This window comes from Sapajus apella, unplaced genomic scaffold (assembly GCF_009761245.1).
Source record: "Sapajus apella isolate SASKATOON/1434 unplaced genomic scaffold, GSC_monkey_1.0 scaffold142, whole genome shotgun sequence".
NCBI classification, from domain to species: domain Eukaryota; kingdom Metazoa; phylum Chordata; class Mammalia; order Primates; family Cebidae; genus Sapajus; species Sapajus apella.
The window spans coordinates 3,143,105-3,156,904 of record NW_022437082.1 but is presented as its reverse complement, the minus strand read 5'-3'; positions in this window follow the sequence as shown (position 1 = coordinate 3,156,904).

The following is a 13,800-nucleotide window of genomic DNA, read 5'->3' as shown; positions in this document are numbered from 1 at the left end:
CCAAAGCATCTCACTAATATTTGTAGAAGAGATTTGTAAGATTTTCTTTTGCTCCAATGTATAATCCAATAGAAGCTATAGACTAAATTTTGGTTGAGGGACCAAAGAGACACCAAATGGATGTCTGGGTGTCTTAAAAACTCATCTGAGTAGATATAATATCCATAGTGGTCCCAATGAGCTTTTTCATCCTTGAATGGTTAATTTTCAGGTCCCTCAGCCCGTAGAGAGCCCTCAGTGGGGGAAGGGGGCCTGAAGCTCTAGTGACTATAGGCAGTTAAGAGGCCTGAGTGGGAATGAAAGGCCTGCTGAAGAGTGGACAGAGGGATGCAGGAGGTAGAGGTGTTGAAGGGGACAGATGAAAAAATTCAGGGAGCTGAAGGGAAGGTTCAAGGTGATGACAAGGAGGGAGGAGGGAAGAGGGAGGGGGACGGTGACAGGAAGTGGGAAATCTTAAATGGGCTGGTCTGGGGAGACCCCAAATTCTCAAAGAGATCATTGGAGTTCCAAATTGGCTGTAAAATTTTGCCATTTATGGAGCTAGTGAACTGAGTCAGTGCCTTTATGGCTAAGCATGTAAACAGTGGGGAAGAAAGGAGAAAAAGCGCGTGACACAGTAAGAATTACCCGTGGAATTAACAAATAGTTAAACAAAAGAGAAGAAAAACTTGTAAATAACTGGAAAGTAGTCCCACTTACTTAATTTTTCACACTCCCTGGGTCTGAGATTGAAGAGAACACCCCACACAGTCCTTGAGTTCAGAAGCCTGAGGATCCCTTCCCCAATTTCTGAGTTCTAAGAGCCATTGGACCCACCACCACCCTTCTTGATTTCCAGGTTGAGAGAGACAAGGGAACCCTCTCATTGGATCTCTGGGTTCAGAGAGCCAAGGGAACCCCTCTGAATCTCTGGGTTGAAGAGTGGAGGGAATCCCCTTGCATAGTTTTCAGGTATCAGGTAGGTGATGAAATTCCCACAAAATGCCCATGTTGGGGGAGCCTAGGAATAACAGAAGATGCCTCATGGAAGGTGCAAAGAAAAGATTTGCCAGAATAAAACTCTTTAGTACCATGTTACAAGGGACAAGTATCTGGTCACTGATACATAAGAACATGCGACTCACCACCATGAATCTCAATTTCCCCAGTCAGGAAAGGAGACAAAGAGTCTGAGAAGTTGGTGTGGATATCCTGGTGAAGACAAGAATAGTCAGCCTGCCATCAGAGATGCTGCACCATTAACTAATACATAAAAATAAATCCCTCTGGATATATACCCAGAAGTTGAATTGCTGGGTCATATGGCCATTATATTTCCAATTTTCTGAGGAACCTCCATACTTATTTCATAACGGCTACACCAATCTACGTCCCCATCAACAGTGTACAGGAATTTCCTTTTCTCCACATCCTTACCAACACATGTGGTCTTTTGACTTTTTGGTAATAGCTATCCTAACAGATGTAAGGTGATATCTCACAGTGTTTTTGATTGGCATTTCCCTGATGATAGTGATGCTGAGCACCCTTTCATGTGCCTCCTGGCCATTTGTATGTCTTCTATGGAAAAAATGTCTATTGGGTCCTTTGTGCATTTTATAACTGGATTATTTGGTTTTTGCTATTGAATTATAGAGCTGCTTATATATTTTAGATAGTAACTCCTCATCTGATATATGGCTTACAAATATTTTCTCCAATTCTGTAGTCTGCCTTTTCATGTTGTTGTTTCCTTTGCTGTGTAGAAGCTTTTTATTTTGATGTAGTCACACTGATTTATTTTTGCTTTTGTTGCCTGAGCTTTTGGTGTCATATTCAAACTATAAGTGTCAAGACCAATGTCAAGGAGCTTTCCCCCTGTGTTTTAAGGAATTTTGTGGTATCAGGGCTTATATTTAAGTAATCCATTTTGAATTAATTATGGTGTATGGTGTAAGGGTAGTGTCTAATTTCTCTTTTTTTATGCATGTGGATATACATGTTTCCATAAAAATGATTTAAAAGTTTATATTTTTGTTATCAAACTGAATTGGGGCCCACTCGCTTGGCACAGTTAGACCAGATAGCCACAGCAAGATTTGTAGTGGTGGAAATGAAGGTGTTTATTTGCAGGGCACTAAGCAAAGATGATCAGGCAGCTAATGCTCAAATCCAGGCCTCCCCAGTGGCTTGCAGGTAAGGGCTTTCAAAGGCAGAAGCAAATTTCACAAAAGCAGAAGTTACAGGCCAATTCATAGATTAATACATGGTAGTTACACATTGGTTTTGGCCTAAAAGGATGCGATATCTTTAAGTGAGGGGATATCTTGAAGTGAGGACTTACAGCCCATAAATAGATTCAGAGATATTCTGATTTGCATTTGGTTAAGGAAGAGAAACTTTGTTTAAAATTTTGGGGTCAGCAGAAAAAATGTTACCTCTGGCTCATGGATGTAACTCCTCCAGGCCCCTCATGAAAAAATTCGGAACAAAGAGCAGTGGTCAGAGTTCAGTCCTCAGCTCTACCTTTTCTGAAGTTTGCATGCCAGAGCATCCATTTGGTGGTGGTGGGGGGGTCCAAGTTTCTGAAAAGCAACTCAGAGACATATGTTGAGATATTATCTTTAGTTTCTACAAGGGAACAAAACACCCTGTGATTCTAGCTTCCTCGGCTATTGTGGGAGTTTTTTGTACGTTTTTGTTTTGTTTTGTTTTTTTCTTTCCTTTCCAACCTTTAAGTTCAGGGGGCACATGTGCACGTTTGTTACATAGGTAAACTGTGTGTCATGGCGGTTTGGCGTACAGATTGTTTTGTCACGCAGGTAATGAGCACAGTACTCAGCAGGTAGTTTTTCACCTGTCACCCTCCTACCCTCCACCCTCAAGTAGGTCCCAGTGTCTATTGTCCCCTTTCTTGTGTCCATGTGTACTCAATGCTTACCTCCCACTTAGAAGTGAGAACATGTGGTATTTCGTTTTCCCTTCCTGCATCAATTCACTTAGGATAATAGCATCCAGTCCATCCATGTTGCTACAAAGAACATTATTTCATTCATTTTTATGGCTGCATAGTATTCTGTGGTGTATATGTACCATGTTTTATTTACGCAGTCTACAGTTGATGGGCATTTAGATTGATTCTGTGTCTTTGCTATTGTGAATGGCACTGTAGAGAACATACACGTGCGGTTGTCTTACAGTAAAACTATTTATATTTCTTTGGATATATACCCAGTAATGGGGTTGCTGGGTCAAAGGGTAGTTTGGTTTTAAGTTCTTCAAGGAATCTCTAAACTGCTTTCCACAGTGGCTGACCTAATTTACACTTCCACCAGCAGTGTAGCCCATTATGATTGGTGTGAGAAGGTATCTCATTGTGGTTTGGATTTGCATTTCTCTAATGATCAGTGATATTGAGAATTTTATCATATGTTTGTTGGCCACTTGTATGTCTTTTTTTGAGAAGTGTCTTTTCATGTCTTTTGCCTGCTTTTTAATGGGATTCTTTGGGTTTTTTCTTATTGATTTAAGTTCCTTACAGATTCTGGATATTAGACCTTTGTCAGATGCATAGTTTCCAAATATTTTCTCCCATTCTGTAGATTGCCTGTTTACTCTCTTGATAGTTTCTTTTGTGGTGCAGAAGCTCTTTAATTACATTCTACTTGTCTATTTTTGGCTTTGTTGCAGTTGCTTTTCTGACTTCATCATGAAACATTTGCCAATGCCTATGTCTAGAATTGTATTTCCCAGATTTTATTCTACAGTTTTCATAGTTTAAGTCTTACATTTAAGTTTTAATTCATCTTGAGTTGATTTTTGTATATGGTGAAAGAAATGGATCTTGTTTGCCTTCTGCATATGGCTAGCCAATTATTCCAGCATGATTTATTGAATAGGGAGTCCTTTCCTCATTGCTTGCTTTTCTTAACTTTGTTGAAGATAAGATGGTTGTAATTGTGCAGCTTTATTTCTGGGGTCCCTATCCTGTTTCATTTGTGCAAGTGCCTGTTTCATATCAGTATCACACAGTTTTGGTAAATGTAGTACAGTTTGAAGTCGGGTAGTGTGATGCCTCCGGTTTTGTTCGTTTTGCTTTTTTTCTAATCTGAGAAAAATGACACTAATAGTTTGATAGAAATCACATTGAATCTGCAAATTTCTTTGAACAGTATGGTCATTTTAATGATATTGATTCTTCCTGTTCATGAAGATGAAATGTTTTTCCATTTGTTTGTGTCATCTCTGATTTTTTTGAGCAATGTTTTGTAATTTTCCTTGTAGAGATCTTTTACCTCCCTGATTAGCTGTATTTTATTCATTTTGTGGCAGTTGTGAATGGGATTGCATTCTTGATTTGGCTCTCAGCTTGGATGTTATTGGTGTATAGAAATATTACTGATTATTGTATCCTGAAACTTTGCTGAAGTAGTTTATCACATCTAGGAGCCTTTGTGCAGAGACTATGAGATTTTCTTGGCTTAAAATTATATCACTTGCGAAGAGAGATAGTTTGACCTCCTCTCTTCCTATTTGGATGCCTTTTATTTACTTCTCTTGCCCGATTGTTCTGGCTAGGACTTCCAGTCCTATGTTGAACAATAGTGATGAGAGTGGGCATTCTTGTCTCGTTCCAGTTCTCAAAGGGAATGCTTTTGGCTTGTCCCCAGAGATCACATGTTGAAAAATGTCCTTGGGAGCTCAACTTTGTAACACGTGGCAGTACCTTCTCTTGGTCTCTGCCATCCAGGGAACAGGAATTTTGGGGTTCACATCAATTAGCCTTAAACGAGCAGTTAAAAACTTTTACAATCTCAAAATTGACGGTTCTATGCTCCTTCTGGGAAGGGCAGTGGGAACTGCTCAGTGCTGTAGCTCAGCAGCTAAGGTTTTGTCATATTATAATGGCTACCCGGATTCAATTCCTGCCTTAGGGAATGAGTCCTTTCTGGTTGATATCTGTGGAAGCTTTACTATTTGTTAATTCTCTTCCTCTCCAAGAAGTGTCTTGAATTTTCCTTTCTCTGGGCCAGAAATACTGGTCATTTGGCCCGGCTAAAGTTGGGTAATAAGAAACTTAAAATAACTTTTTAAAAAGAGCACTATGGTTAAAAGTCAGCTTAATTGAAAGCGGATATTCAAGCTCTAACAGCCTGGACTCCGTGGGAAAAACAGAGGAAGTGCCACAGACATTGTTTTGGGAAAAACCTCCTCTGTTTTCCTTATAAATCCCAAGGAATTGAAAGCAGATAGATCCTTTCCAAAATCTAAGGTTCTGCTCTGTTTAGCATTGCATTATCTTTTTAACTTTTGGAGGTATTGGAAATTACTTCACATTATGAGAGAGCTTTGCTATGTAATAACTAGGTAGGAAATAAACTTTTATGGATGGCTAATGGCAGTTATGAGGCGATATCTGGCTCTTGGTATGTTTGGATCAGAAAAGCATCCTCCTGGCTACCTGGAAGGTATGAAGCTATCCCCCAACTGACAGATAAGACTCCCCGGGAGATGGACTGATTCCCTTTTTATGGGAATCAGGATCAGGTATAAAAATGGGACCCTTAATTTTGGAGAATCTGTTTTGCCTTTCAGCTGTGCCTACTTAATGGGCCCTCCAAACTGCATCTTTTAAAGGAAACTTAAGAAACTGGCAAACAAAAAATCTTACAATTACTGGATATTCTTCTGGCTGTGTATTTATATGTGTTGTCTGTGTGATGTTTATATATGAAAGAGCTTTAATTAATTGGTTTAAAAATAGTAAGTGCTTAAATAAAATATTTTGTCAGAAAAATGAAATGCATAATGCCTTTTAGTTCACATTACTTTAATAATCTTTAGGAAATAAAAACAGTTTTACAAGAAAGGTGTATAAGGAAGGTGAAATGTGTTTTTGGTAAAAGAGTATAAGAATGCATGAGAATGTGGATTTTTTTTTAAGTTAGATAGGAAAAAGATGTAGATTTGAGCAAGTTCTGGAAGGTTTGTAAAAAATTAACCTTGTAAAATAAATTCTGTGTGTGAACATATTGGCTAATGTTAAAGGGTATTCAGTTTTTCTGTAAATTGAATATTGGAATAAAAGCACAACAGGTTTTTCTTAAAGCACTAATCTCTTTAACAAAAAATTGTAAAGGATTTATAAGAATCTTACTTTATGGTCAGACATTAAAATTGGATAGATTTGTCTGTAAGGTTTTTTTGAGAATTGGGTTTGATATCAATAGTGCACTAATGCAAAGAGTGAAATGTGGCTTTCTCTCTTGAACAGGATTTTCGTGTTTTATTAAAAAATAATGAAAGATTTTGTTTGCCTTTTAAATAAACTACTGGAAAAGAAGGGAAAGAAAAGGGACATTGTTTGGAAAGCTAGATCTTCCCTCTTCATGAGTGAGGGATTTTGCCTTTTCGAAAATTTTTTAGTTATTATTTTGGTGAAATGAATGACTTATGGTGACCTGGGATTCTATTTTGTGATATCTAGTGTTTTATTTTTCTAACCTAATTAATCTTTTAGATATTAGGTCATCTAAAGGCCAAAAGTGACATTTGGCTTATCTGGTATAAAAGTCATACAGGAAGTATTGTCAAATATGAAATAGTGTTTGGCTTTCTTTGGGCAGTGTTTCTATAGATATATTATTGGTGTGTATTCCAAAATTATAGGAAACTCCTATAATTCTGATATAACTTAGTGTATGTTATTAGTAGTTATACTTGTTATGTAAAGTTGTTGTATACCATAGAGGTGACCAAAATTTTTTGCCAATTGTGGCTTTAATAGAGGCTGTCCTAAAATTTTGTCATCCACAGACAATTGTTATCTTGTTTTAATACTCTTCAGAAGATGGTTTTATAATCAACTATAGGACTAACAGGTGTTGTTAAATGCAGGTTTTCTGATAACTTTGGCGAGTGTGAAGTTCAGATAGAAGGAAAATTTTCAGGACTCATGGACAGCTGAAGTGTTCATGAATATCAAACAGGACAGGAGTTAACTGCATGGATTGAGCTAATATAAGACTGAAGTAATCTTCTTGGCTTTTTACTTAAAACATTGCTGATCCTTTGTTTAGTTTTCCAGAGTCAAGGAAACTTTTGAGCTATTTACAGCTTTTAGCAATTAAGTAAAGTATACACCTATGAACAAAATTTGGGGCATATTTGATTCTTTCTACCTGATTTCTCCAAAATCTGTAAACTAATTGTGAGTATTCTAAACTTATGGCAATATAGTTATTTGCATAAGTGCAATAAGAATCTGTTTTCTTCAGTGAGCCGAGATTGTGCCGCTGCACTCCAGCCTAAAAAAAAAAAGAATCTGTTTTCTTTTGCAACAGAACACAAAAAGAACACAATTGGAGAAACTGGTTATTTTACCAAGACTTTGACTAGAATAGTGTGATTTATTTTAAGGAGCAAAACTTGACTTATAGAGACAATAAAAGTCTCTTAGGAAAACTTTCCTCATACCTTGCCTATACTGTCCCTGTACAGGGTTCCTGACCCGTGGTAAGTAATGAATATCACTTTCTGACAGGCTCAGGAACCCCAAGTTATCTTAGGACCTCAAGAGGAGAGGAATTTACCCAACTCATAGGTATTTGAGGGTATAAACTCATGGCTGAGCTTGGCTTTTAAAAAAAAAGTCTTATCTGAGATTCTTTCCATGGAACAGAGTTCCATCAAAGCTAATTTTAAAAGACCTTATGTGAAGAATAATTTTTCTTGTTGCACTTCATATGAATGATCAGGCCAAGTATAATAAAGTAAATCGGTCTTACCATTATTTGTTTTTAATAAAAATGGGAGACTAGAGATAGAAAAATTATGTTTCAAAAACTGTGGCACCCATATTATTAGATTCTAGGTGCATCAATTGTTTTGGGGCTTTTCTTCTGCAATTTAGACTAACCCTGCTTATTCCTGTGAACCAACCAGTGACCTCTGACTGCTATTCAGAAGAAACAAGAGGGATGGGTAATGTAAAAATCTGGATCAATATTCTAATTCTGGGCATATATTGGGATCAGCTAGCAACCCCATATCAACTCGGTTCCAACAATTGCCCAGTTGATGGAAAGCCTTTTCTAATTTAATTTACTTGAGATAATTTTACTCATTTTGCTTTACTGTTGTGGAATATATTGCTGTTGTACTCTTTGTTCAGGAATGCAGGACACGCTTACTGAATGTTTTCATAAATTGAACACATTAATCTTCCAGATATCACCTTGTGATATATTGGATATATAAATATATTGTGATTTATAAATACATAAATATTTATAACTCAAGAGTTATAAATGGCCTTCACCATACCAACATTTTCTAACTGAGCTCCTCTCTACCCTGAATGCAAGAAACCCAATAGTTAGGTAGGAATACCATCTCCCCTGTTCAGCATAAAGAAGCTACAAAAGACATATCTTCATCCATCTGCAACCCTCAGGATTAAGGGTTTTCTTGTAAAATGAAGGAAGGAAACGTCAGAGGCATTTGAACCAGAGCAACTCCATCTTGAATAGGGACTGGATAAAATGAGGCTGAGACCTACTGGGCTTCATTCCCAGATGGTTAAGGCATTCTAAGTCACAGGATGAGATAGGTCAGCACAAGTTACAGGTCATAAAGACCTTGCTGATGAAACAGATTGCAGTAAAGAAGCTAGCCCAAACCTACCAAAAACAAAATGGTGACTGTGGGAGTTCAGTCAGGGTGGTGGGAAAAATTTTAAAGGAAAAATTATACAGATAGTTATAGGAAATAGTCACAAAACTTCTTGGAAGGCCAGGGGTGGGGGTTGCATAGCCTCAGTAAAAGGTTTGGCTGAAGGCAGCCTAATCCTCTTTATCTTGATAGCAGAAAAGCAAATAACAGGAATATAGAGAAGTTTATCCAAATAACTTGTTTACTCATGTGGTCCTAAAACTAACTTTTGATCATTCGTGGGCAGGATGGCTTTCTTGGGGGGAAGGGCGACCAGGTTAATTACCCTCTAGTGATGTTGATTCAATGCCTTTGTCATTGAATGTGTGCTGAATAAATGCTGGGAGGGCCAGTGAGTCATGGCCACAGTGGCTGCTACAACTCTGTTAGTGACCTGGTCTGCTCTTTCACTGAATACTGGTGTCTGAGTACATTATTCATCCGTCGTGCAGTTAGGGTCTGTGGGCCAGACCCTGGCAGGTGATGAGAGTGACCTCTGGTTGTCCTCACTGCTACACTCCTACTGGCACCATGACAGTTTATAAACGCCATGGCAACGTCAGGAAGTTACCCTATATGGTCTAAAAAGGGAAGGTGTGAATAATTCACCCCCCCTTGTTTAGTATACAATCAAGAAATAACCATAAAAATGGGCAACCAGCAGCCCTCAAGGCTTCTCTGCCTGTGGAGTAGCCATTCTTTTTTTCTTTTACTTTTCTAATAAACTTGCCTTCATTTAAGAAAAAAAAAAAGAAAGAAGAAATTAAACAGTTGGTTAATTATAGTGAAATCAATAGGCTTAGAACAGTTCATAACCTTAGAGTATAGAGCAAATCCCACACCCCTCCACAAAGGAGTTAGGAGGAAGCAGGGAACTGAAGATGCAGGGTCCTCAGTTGCTACCTTTGCCCTATAGGTTACCCAAGAGGGCCTTTTATTATATTCTATGATAAAATTGGGAACAGCTGTAAAGTTAGTTGCAGGCATGATTAAAGGTTTAGTATGGTCATGAAACCAAAACAGTTTGGGATGACATACAAAACAGTTAGTTAAATTTACTGAAAAGACCAGATATTAGGAAAATCTAACCATGGAATTATCTCTCTATGTGAGTGGAAGGGTCAAAGAAGCAATGACATAAACCAAAATCATGTTTATTGGTTCCTAGAGGGGCAATTAGAATGATACAGCAAGTAACACATACACCTAATTCTATCCAGTCTCCAAATTGAAATTCTTGTGTATCCTTTTTGGTGAAATAAGGATTCCTAGATTGCTGACAAATTACTACAATTCAGCTAACAAACAAAACATAATCCACATAGGTTTAAAATGAACAAGAAGTTTGATTCCTGATTACACATTTTCAGGTGAAGTGGTTAAAATATTTTGGCCATAAGCATAATGAGCTGAGCAAATTAGAAATCAAGAAAATGCTCAAACATATGCAATATGTAAGTATAAAGAGCCAGGAATCAGTCACTACTTATCTGTGGATTTTTAAAGAATTTTTAATTTGAGGCTGGATCCTGGCTCACAGGAGCAGCTGGAGCTAGCAAGAGCTGGGTCTTCAAGGGTCAGGTTAGCTGGGTCTTGCAGCTCTGCAGCTGGATCAAGAATGGGGGCTTTATTCAAGAGTGATGAATCCATGACTTAACTCCCTTTAATTTCACAGAAGAGTGTGTTATTAGCAAAACTTGTAAGGTCCTACTCACCATGGTTTAAGTTGGTAGATGGGATGAGCATTTCTACAAATTTTGAGGAGCGCCCAGTTTCATGCGTCAGTCTGATAGAGGCAAATTCATGGGTGGCATCCGTATTAGGCCATTCTTGCTCTGCTATTAACAACTGAGACTGGGTAATTTATAAAAAAGGTTTAATTGGCTCAGGGTTCTGAAGGCTGTACAGGCAGCTTGGCACAGTATCTTCTTGGAGAGGCCTCAGGGAACTTTTACTCATGGAAGAAGACAAAGCAGGAACAAGTACATCAAATGGCAAAAGCAGAAGCAAGATAGGGGAGCAAGGGAGAGGAGCAAGGGAGGTGCCACACACTTTTAAACAACCAGATAGTGCAAAAGTTCCCTATCACAAGGACAGTACCAATGGCCATGGTGTTAAACCATTCATGAGAAAACCACCCTCATGATCCAATCACCTCCCACCAGGCCCCACCTCTGACAGTGGGGATTAAAATTCAACATGAGATTTGGGTGAGGACACAGACCCAGATAATATCAGCATTTAAAGTTAGATCCAAAGGTTGTACATACTTGACAGTGTCCAACTCTGATTTTTAAATTTTATTTTATTTATTTTTTTACTGTATTTGGGCTCTGGAGTACATGTGCACGTCCTGCATCCTGTAGGATTGTTGCATAGGTACATACATGCCATGGTGGTTTGCTGTCTCCATCCCCCTCCCCCTACGTCTTCTACATCAGGCATTTCTCTCGGTGTTATCCCTCCCCCTCCTCTCCACCTCCCACTATCCCCCTCCCCTCCCCTCCACCACCCCACCTCGCCCAGTGAGTGTTGTTCCCTTCCCTGTGCCCAAGTGTTCCCATTGTTCATCACCCACCTATGAGTGAAAACATATGGTGTTTGGTTTTCTGTTCTTGTATCAGTTTGCTGAGAATGATGGTTTCTAGGTTCATCCATGTCTCTACAAAGGACACAAACTCATCATTTTTTATGGCTGCATAGTATTCCATGATGTATATGTGCCACATTTTTTTTTTTTGTTCAGTCTATCATCGATTGGCATTTGGGTTGGTTCCAGGTCTTTGCTATTGTAAACAGTGCGGCAGTGAACATACATGTGCATGTGTCTTTATGATAGAACAATTTATAATCCTTTGGGTATATACCGAGAAATGGGATTGCTGGGTCAACTGGAATTTCTATTTCTAGATCCTTGAGGAGTCGCCACACTGTTTTCCACAATGGTTGAACTAATTTACACTCCCACCAACAACTCTGATTTTTCAATCACTTACCTGTTTGCCTAATGGTTCAGAATATAGAAAGGGTCTCCCATATAAGATTTCATAAGCGCTTAATTGAAGCCTGCTTCTAGGGCCTACTCTAATCCTGAGCAGTGCAACTGGCAATACCTTGTCCCATGTCAGATTTGTTTCCTGACAAATTTTTGCAACAGTATTTTTAGGTGTGGTTCACCTTTTCAGTCTTTCCAATGGACTGTGGTTGCCAAGAGGCATGTAATTTAATTTCCAGCCATTTGGACATCTCCTAGGTTATCTTGGCAATAAAGACTGTTATTGCTCTGGATGGTGAATGGCAACCCACATCTGAGGATAATTTCCTCCATTAAGATCCTTACTACTTCTGAAGCCCTCTCAGTGTGGCAAGAAAAGCCTTCCGCCTATCCAATAAATGTGTCCATTATTACTAACAAGTATCTAAAATTCCCTTTGGCTCTTGGCATTACAATGAAATCTATTTGCCAACTTTCTGCTAGTCCATCACTTCTTGCATGTATTCCCTTTGGTGTGGATGAATCTGATTTTGGATTATTCCTGGCACAGATTACACATTTCTATATGACCTTCTGTGCAATACTTTGCATAAGACCTATGATGCCATTCTGAATTCACTTAAGTGTGGCATCCCTTCCATAGTGGGTGCTCCAGTGAACCAAATTAATTATTTTTCCATTGAAATCTCAAGGATCAGGGCTGGGCAAGGTAGTTAACGCCTGTAATCCCAGCACTTTGGGAGGCCAAGGCAGGAGGATCGCTTGAGACCAGCCTGGGCAACGTGGCCTTGGGAGATCATCCCTCGAAGAAGTATGCTGTGGATGTGGGACATGGAATCAAAGGAGACTGTTTTGAAGTTTTAAGAATCAATGACTGCCCTGCTGAGTTTCAGACTTGGGTGGCTCCTGTAGCACCTTTCTTTTGGAATGGAAATGTTTACCCACTGCTTGTACATGCATTGTATCTTGGAAGTAAATAACTCATTTTGATTTTATAGACTCATAGGTGGAAAGAACTCATTTCCAGATAAGATTTTGGACTGGGGACTTGGGACTTTTGAGTTAATGTAACCACCCAACAGGTTCACCTTGCCTGCTGCCTAGATACAGCTGATTTATTAAGACAGGGGAAATGCAATGAAGAAAGAGTAATTCACACAGAGCCAGCAGCAAGGGAGACTAGAGTTTTATTATTACTCAAATCAGTTTCCCTGAGCATTAGGGGGTCAAAATTTTTAAAGATAATTTGGTGGATAGGGGCTTGGGAAGTAGGAAGTGCTGACTGGTCAGGCTGGAGATGGAATCATGGTGGGTTGAAGTGAGTTTTTCTTGCTGTTTTCTATTCCTGGATGGGATGACGGAACTGTTTGAGCCAGATTACTGGCCTGGGTGGTGTCAGCTGATCCATCGAGTGCAGGGTCTGCAAAATACTTCAAGCACTGATCTTAGATTTTACAATAGAGATGTTATCCCTAGGAGCAATTTGGGGAGGTTCTGACTCTAGTAGCCAGAGGCTACATGTCCCCTAAACTGTAATTTCTAATTTTATAGCTAATTTGTTAGTCCTGCAAAGGCATACTGGTCCCCAGGCAAGAAAGGGGTCTTTTGGGGAAATGGCTATTATCAATTTTGTTTCAGAGTCAAACCATGGACTGAAGTCCTTCCCAAAGTTAGTTTGGGCTGTACCCAGGAATGAAGAAGGACAAAGGTTAGAAGTAAGATGGAGTTGGTTAGGTCTGATTTCTTTCACTTTCATAATTTCTTTAGTTATAATTTTGCAAAGGTGGTTTCATTAATGCTGGAATGTGTTGAGACTTTGGAGGACTATTGGGATGAGATTATTGTATTTCTCATGTTGAGATACAGTCCCCAATGTTTGAGGTTGGGCCTTATGGGAAATGTTTGGCTCATGAGGGTAGATCTCTTATGGTTTGGTGTTGTCCTCATAATAGTGAATTCTCACAAGATCTGGTTGTTTAAAATTGTGTGGCACCCTCTCTGCTCTATCTCTCTCTTGCTCCTGCTCTTGTCATATGATGTGCATGCGCCTGCTTTGCCTTCCATCATGAGTAAAAGCTCCCTAAGGCCTCCCCAGAAGCTGAGCAAATGCCAAC